This window comes from Drosophila obscura, unplaced genomic scaffold, assembly GCF_018151105.1.
Source record: "Drosophila obscura isolate BZ-5 IFL unplaced genomic scaffold, ASM1815110v1 contig_31, whole genome shotgun sequence".
Lineage (NCBI taxonomy): Eukaryota > Metazoa > Arthropoda > Insecta > Diptera > Drosophilidae > Drosophila > Drosophila obscura.
The window spans coordinates 138849-147092 of record NW_024542819.1 but is presented as its reverse complement, the minus strand read 5'-3'; positions in this window follow the sequence as shown (position 1 = coordinate 147092).

The following is an 8244-nucleotide window of genomic DNA, read 5'->3' as shown; positions in this document are numbered from 1 at the left end:
GTCAAACTAGGTGAAACATTAGAGCAATATAGCGTGAAAACGCTGGGTCTCATTTGGATGCCAAAACAAGACCAACTGCGAGGACGAACCACAAAAAGCCAATCAACACGCATCACCAAAAGGGTCGTGTGCTCAGAATTGGCCCAAATCTTTGACCCACTGGGTCTCTTTGCCCCTGTGATAGTCAAGGCAAAAATATTTATGTAACAGCTGTGGGAGATTAAACTCGATTGGGACGATGAACTACCATTACAACTCCAAAACGAATGGATGGAGTACAGGGAGGACCTACAATCAATAAACTCAATGGAGATTCCCCGGCACGTATATGATGGAAAAGTGCCAGTCACCCAGGATCTACATACCTTTGTAGACGCATCGGAACGAGCCTATGGCGCGGCAGTGTACGTACGAGCCACCTACAAAAACAATCAGGTCTCTGTACGACTATTATGCTCAAAGTCTCGAGTAGCACCAACCGCCAAACAATCCCTACCACGTCTAGAACTGTGCGCTGCAGTTTTAGGTGCCGAACTCACCAATCGAGTTAGAAGGGATCTCCATATGAATCTTGACACAGTATCAGGACGCTTCTGGACTGATTGTACTGTCCTGGATTAACGCATCGGCGTCCACATACCACACCTTCGTGGCAAATCGAATCGTCAAAATCCAGGCATTGACTAACCAATTATAATGGCGTCATGTTTCACTAGCCAACAACGCATCAGATGTCCTTTCAACAGGAATCATAGCAAGCAAGCTAAGGGATCATAGTCTATGGCTATACGGACCATTATTCTTGCACGGATCAGGAGATAAATGGACAAAACCACCCATCATTGAGCCCAGCAATCTCGAGAGAAAGGCTAAGCATGTCAGCTTGCCAATCGCATCTAGCTCTCTCGGAGAAGAGTTATACACATGCAGACATAGCAACTCGTTCAACAAACTACAACGTATTGTAGCGTACATGTTTCGCTTCTGCTACAAAACTAATAGAGCACCTACAACGACACTTTGCGCAGGAGAACTAAGGCTACGAACGATTCAACAAGTTGAGTTCACAGCGGATTTAAAACAGTTAAAACGCTATAAAACGTGGATAAAAAGAGTTCGATCGTTTCGTTATCTCCCTTACTAGGAGATGATGAGCTCATCCGAGTTGGCGGAAGACTCGAAGAAGCTCAAATTCCGTTCAAGGCAAAACATCCAATCCTGCTACCGTACAACGACCCAATAGTCAAAATGATTATGCAAGAGCTTCATGAGGAAAATCTGCATTGCGGTGCCCAAGCATTAAGGACAATCGCAAGACAACAATATTGGATTACCAACGACAAGACGATGGCTAGAAGCATCATACATAGCTGTATTAGATGCACCAGAGCCAGACCAAAGCTGGTGCACCAGATCATGGGCAATCTTCCAGCACAAAGAAACACGCAAGTACGCCCATTCCTTAATGCAGGCGTTGACTACTGTGGACCAATTATGATCCACCATAAAATCCGAGGAAAACGGCCAGATAAGGCATACATTGCCGTATTCTGCTGCTTCTCCACAAAGGCTGTACATCTGGAGTTAGTAAGTGACTTAACCACAGATGCATTCTTGGCAGCACTCCGGCGATTCCTTAGCAGACGCGGGAATTGTCAGATTATTCATTGCGACAACGCAACAAATTTCGTCGGCGCAAATAACAAGCTAAAGGAATTGAAAGAAGCAATATTTAGCGAAAAGGCACATGCTCTGATCACAAATCATTGCAACAAAAAACAAGTGGATTTTAAATTCATTCCTCCTCGGGTCCCATCGTTTGGCGGCCTCTGGGAAGCTGCGGTAAAATCAGCGAAAAGGCTGCTAGTTACAACCACAGAAACAGCATCCTTGACGTTTGAGGAGCTGAACACAGTCATAATCGAAATTGATGCAATTCTCAACTCCCGACCCATAACTCCAATGTCAAATGATCCAACGGATACAAGTGCGCTTACTCTAGGACATTTCCTGATCGGTGAACCTTTGACCGCAGCACCTGACGTCAACACCGATCGTCAAGAGAAAACTCTGGTTAAGCGCTGGGAATTGGTTTCACGCTTAAAACATGCATTTTGGAAACAATGGTCTACGGAATACCTCCACGAACTACAAACTCGCCATAAATGGAAAACCACTGCTCCAAACGTGACCGAAGGATTATTAGTTTTGGTGAAGGAAGACAACCTTCCAGTAATGAAGTGGCCAATGGGTCGCATCATCAAACCCTATCCTGGGCAAGACAACCATGTACGAGTGGTTGATGTCAAAACATCGTCCGGCGTATACATCAGTCGTCTCGCCCCATTATTCTCAGAGGAGGTAGCAACAAAACGCTCCAAAAATGCTATTCAAGACATTGCGGAAATAGAGGAGCCACCAACACAGCGAAAAAGGTTATCATTACCTACACTAACATCCACATTGGTAGTGTTACTTCTCATGCTGCCATTAGCATTTTCACAATCAATAAATGTGACGCAATTTGCAAACAAGCCTGGAATATTCTATGAGAAACTTGGAACCTCAAGAATGACCACTTCCGAATGGACCATGATTGTATACTACGACTTGGATCCATATTGGAAGGATATGCAAGTCATGTCAGCCGGAATGTCCGAACTAAGACACATGTGCCCTGAACTAAAAAATGTTCCAGCGTGCAACTCCATATTTCAACACTTTCAACATTTGTACAAAGAACTACAAACAGGAAATATGCTAATGAAGGCCTCTCGACAACGCAGATCACCGCTGGATATAGTAGGAAACGTGGCACACCAGTTGTTCGGTGTACTTGACTCTACATATGCTGAGAAAATGGCCGAAGTAAACGAAAAGGTACAAACCAACGAAGACTTTCTGCTACATCTACTACGAAATCAAACGTCAATTGTCGACTCCACACTGAACGTGATCAGGAAGGATAAGTCAGCCATGGACAGCCGCCTAAAGGTTTTGGAACAACAAGTGGCAACCATCAGCCGAGAAAGAGGAACATATCACGGCGATCATCTAATTCAGTCATACCTAGGGCTCACAGCACAACTAACTCTGCTGACAACGAGTCTTCAACGTATGCAGTCTGACATATCTTATGTATTAATCGGCATTCACCATCGGACAATAGTATCAACGCTAGTGTCTCCTGAGCAATTAAGAGAGCAACTAGACCAAATCCGGGATCACTTGCCAGCTGATCAAATGCTTCCGGTCACAACACAAAATGTGATACAATTATACAGGCACATGCGAGCCGAAGGAACACTGACTGCCACAAACGTCATTTTCAAGGTGACACTACCGTTAGTTTCAACAGTTCAGCTCGAAGTTTTCAGTATCATGCCGATTCCGGTCTGGGACTAAACAAGTTGGAGCTTGTTCAATCTCAAAACGACCATAATCACTGTGAACACTCACCGAGATCAATTCATGGGATTTACTCCAGAAGAATTTCGACGCTGCTTTTAACTATTCAACGCAGAATACATCTGTTTTGATCATCAAACAGTCTTCAATGTCGACAATCGCTGTGAGTTTCAGTTGTTTAACAATAAAACAGCACCTTTATGTGAAGTGACCCACACGAAGGCGGACATGGTGTGGTCCAAAACTCAGCAAGCAAATAAATGGATTTTTGCAACACACTCTACAATAAGACTTCAGGCAGTTTGCAACGGATCTCCGTCAACCATACAACTAGAAGGAACTGGCTTGCTCTCACTGTCACCTGGATGCACTGCTCGCAATACAGAAATAAGCATCAGTACCTTCAGCACAACAATCAGTGAATCAAATCAACCTACACTCGATTTGGGGACAAACGCTTACCAACGACACCCCCTTCGCAAGCAACTGTACAATTGGAGAACCAGACATCAGACTATCTTCAAGAATTGGAAGATTTACGCCTGCAATTAGTGTCAATCAATCAACAAAGGCTGCCACACCATCTCAACACAGTGCATCATCATCAAATCGCTACTTATGCTGCCCTAGCAATATCAATGCTATTGATTATTGCGTTCATTCTCCGAAAGAAGTATTAATCATGGAACCCAAGGCCGTCAACAATCAACCAAGCAGAGCCACGCGGATCATCACCCCCGATCCCCATCCCCATCAACAGAGGCTGTCGCCGTGTCTTCAGACCCTCATTTGCTCGACGTAGGAAACCCTCTCCGCAGTCCAACTGGTTCAAGTTTTAGTTGCGACGACAAATGTAAACGGTTTATGTACCGTATGCATACCAAAACACACACACAAACACACATTAACAGAATTTATGTCAAAAACCCCTGTTCGGCTAAGTGCAGACCCATGGCAGCACAAATAGAAGCAAAAACTGGTAATTGTAATGAACTAAATTAGTAGTAGTTTGAGAAGACAATCCCAAAAACCACATACGTATCGTCTGAACGCAAAAACGAGTCCGATGCGCTTCTGAGAAGCTATTCTATTCTAATATGTTGTCTCCGTAGTTCTTCGATGGCCAACAGTCTCGGTAAAAGCATTTTAATTAAGTTTACCGTAAAATTCAGATGTCTCTTTTTTTGAACAGCTGATTGCTTCCATGCACGGAGAGTTGCCAAACAACTGCTATGGGATACGAAATGGGATGTTTTTTTGCTTTGAAATTATAAAAGTACAGCTTTGAAAAATCAATTATTTTATATCATAAAAGAACAAAAAGAAAAACCAATTGTTTTGATATGATAAAATCAATAAAAATGCAAAATGAACCCTGTTCGAATTGAATATTGAAAGGTGTCAACCCTAGCCTTAGTTCGAATTTGGCTTGTGACAATGCTAAGAAAAGTAAAATCGCTTCGAATTCTGTGGCACGGCGGAAATTTATAAGCGGAAATCCTCTGCGCGGTTTTCCATTTCACTAGTGATTTCTGTGGCACCCCTGTACATCTAACATGAAGATTCTAAATGTACTATTTAGATTCTACATCTCCTCCGTTAGAGGGTTCTCGCGTACATAACGAGGCAGAGTGTGCGAGCGAGAAAGAGAATGAGTAACGGGCCTCTTGCCTGAGGCGGCGGGGGAATTAGATTTGTGCAAACGCAGTATCGTAGAGAATGATCATATCTACCAGATTGCCAAATCTGAATCAGATCGGATCATAATTATAGCCAGAATGAAGAAATTAATTTTCAGTTGCTTCCCCCGTCTACTTCAGCCAGAAGCTACTCATTCTCTTTCTCGCTCGCACACTCAACCGCGTTCAGTGCGCGAGCAACACCTAGCGGAGGAGATGTAGAAATGGTACATGTAGAATCTACATGTTAGATGTAGAATATACATTGTAGACGTAAATAACAGATGTAGCAAAAATATGTAATATGTAAAATTTTTTTTTTTAATTCTATAATTCTAGAAAATTATAAGCTCAAAAATGTATATACTGACTAATTACGGATATATGTAGAGTCGCGTCCCCAGAAGCGACTCGCACGTTCCTTCTCGTTTTTTTAAATCTAATAAAATATAATATAATCCTTTTTTTTTATGTCATATTTTAAATTTGTTCTTTAAATTAAGAAAAAAAAACTCGTCTCCTAAAATGCATTTAACTGTCTGTTGAGCTACTGAGCAACTGATATTATTAAAAAGGCGATGATTGTTCAATATATATATTCACAGTTTATTGTGGTGAAGTAAATAAGCGATACAGAGTCGAAAGGATGGTTAGCTGGATTCAAGACGGGGTCAGATTGAAGACGCGGGGGTCGGTTCAAGACGGTGTCGGATTGAATTGCTCGATTCCAAGACGATGCGCAGTGATTACAAGATCAAGACCAAATCAAAGGGCAGGCGGGACGAATTGCCCGTTCCTAATGCGAGCGAGAGAGCGGCAGATCGAGAGAGTGATAGCGAAAGGCGATAGAAAGAAAGCTGTGAGTTGAAGACGCGAGAGAACGGCGGCATAGGCTGCTGCCGTGCGGGAGCATGAATATGTACATATGTATGTAGATGACGAAGTTAAGCAGTGGGCAGTAAAAATGCTGAACAATAATAGATATTTACTCTATTTACTCTACTGCACCACTGACTATGATCTACTGATTATTTGGCTGCGTAACCAAACACTGTCCCTTTTAATCACGTGTTTCTTAATTGTTGCTAAAACAGAAAAATGGTTCAACTTTGAACAGCGATTATAAACAAACCAACATTTTTGCAATTCTTAATTGAAGTGTGATAAAAGTTTTGCTAAATTCAACAACACGATATCCGACTTTTGCAACGAGTTTCCCTTCCGCCACCACAAAGAACGAAAATCTGTGACATCCACAATTTTGAAGTGATTGACCACATCTAACAGATTGCCAAATCTGATTCAGATCAGAATGAAGAAATTAATTGAAAGAGGCTGCAGCGCTACTCATTTTCTCTCTCGCTCACCCACACAGTGCAGTGTGCGAACTTTGGCGAAGGAGCTGTTGAATCTACATTGTAGATGTAGATGACAGATGTAGCAACAAAATGAAAACAGAAAAATATTTAAAAATTCCACATAAATTATAAGATTACATAGTACGTAGTCAGTAGAGTCGCGGAAGCAAAAGCGTGTCGCTTCTGTTACCTCTCGTTTAATTTGGCTTATTATTTTATTTTTGATATTCAGGCAGGCTCTGGTTTTAATATTCACTTTGTGTGGCACCCATTTCATTTTTCTTAGCATTGTCACAAACCAAATTCGAACTAAGGCTAGGGTTGACACCTTTCAAGATTCAATTCGAATAGGGTTCATTTTGCAGTTCTATTCATTTTATCATATCAAAACAATTGGTTTTTCTTATTTTTCTTTTATGATATAAAATAATTGATTATTCAAAGCTGTACTTTTATAATAATATATATATATAAATATAATTTCAATATAATTTCAATTGTGAACTCCCAAACGCTTTTGGGACGAATCGATTTTTCGGTTCCCTCCAGACCAACCCGTACTTTCCGCCCCATCCGATTATCCATATGTAGATCTAATTACTCCCAGCATGAACCTTTCCGGGTTTTATGCAATAATTATAATTACTTGTACCATTTAATATCCCCCGAATTATCCCTTGAAAAAATTATATTTAACATTTATCATTACCTTAGTTTAGAAAATGTGTAAATTGTATCTTTCCTTTCTCTCTTGTACATATATAATTATTTTTTTTTTTATTCCTTTTCCATAATTAGCAGATAATTGTTAATTGAAATAAATAAATTTAATATCTTGCTCCGAATTCGGCTTAAAAAAGGTGTACTTCGAAAGTCCGAATCGCCCTAGGTGGCCACCTCTGACTGCAGCGGATTGAGCGCGGAATCGTTAAGTGAAAATTCAGTCAGCGGATTGGATAGTGATTTACTTAAATGCTTATTTTATAATCTTTATTATGATGTTATTTGGATAAGGGTTAATCACTAATTGAACAAACTTTATGGGAAAGTAAGATTCGAATTGTTTTAGGTGTGTTTTATTTAATCAAATCGCTGGATAGATTGTGAGCGATTTTGATTCCACTGAAAAATCGGTGCGTGACACCGCGGAATGGGGTTGAGGTCATTTTCCAGCGGAAGTGATTTCTGTGGCACCACTGATAACACTAGTCAACAAGAAATTTACGCTGTGGTCCAAAATGACTTCTTCTTATAGATTTCGGGATTTACATTTTTTTTAACGAATTATGGTTTTTTTTATGGTTCAGTTTTTTCTTAAAGAATTTTTTAAAGTCAAATATTATTTTTTTGAGAGGTTTTCACATTACTGAAGTATATTATATCTGGTTGCATAGAACTTTGCAGTTCTGAAAAGCTGACAAGTGCAGCTATAAATCCGACACAGACACTTTGTATCTGCAACTTAACGCCTGGAAGCTTTCATATTTCATCATTTTTTTGCGGTATTTTTCCCGAAATTTTGACTTTAAAAACTCAGGAAATGTCGGAAACTCAGGCTCTTTTTTAGCTGGCTTGCACTTGTTTCCTTAAATTTTTAATGTGTGTGTGTGTGTTTTTTGGACGACGGAAGATAGAATAATTCTATATTCTGCTCGAGATGGCAAAACCATCGGGTACTTTTCTAGTATCTATCGACTTGTTTTTTTTCCGAACTGAGTACCGGTCTGCGAAACTCCTGCTGCGAAATTTTTGGTCGACCGAAAAACAGGGATGATTTCTTATCGTTTCCATACGAATAT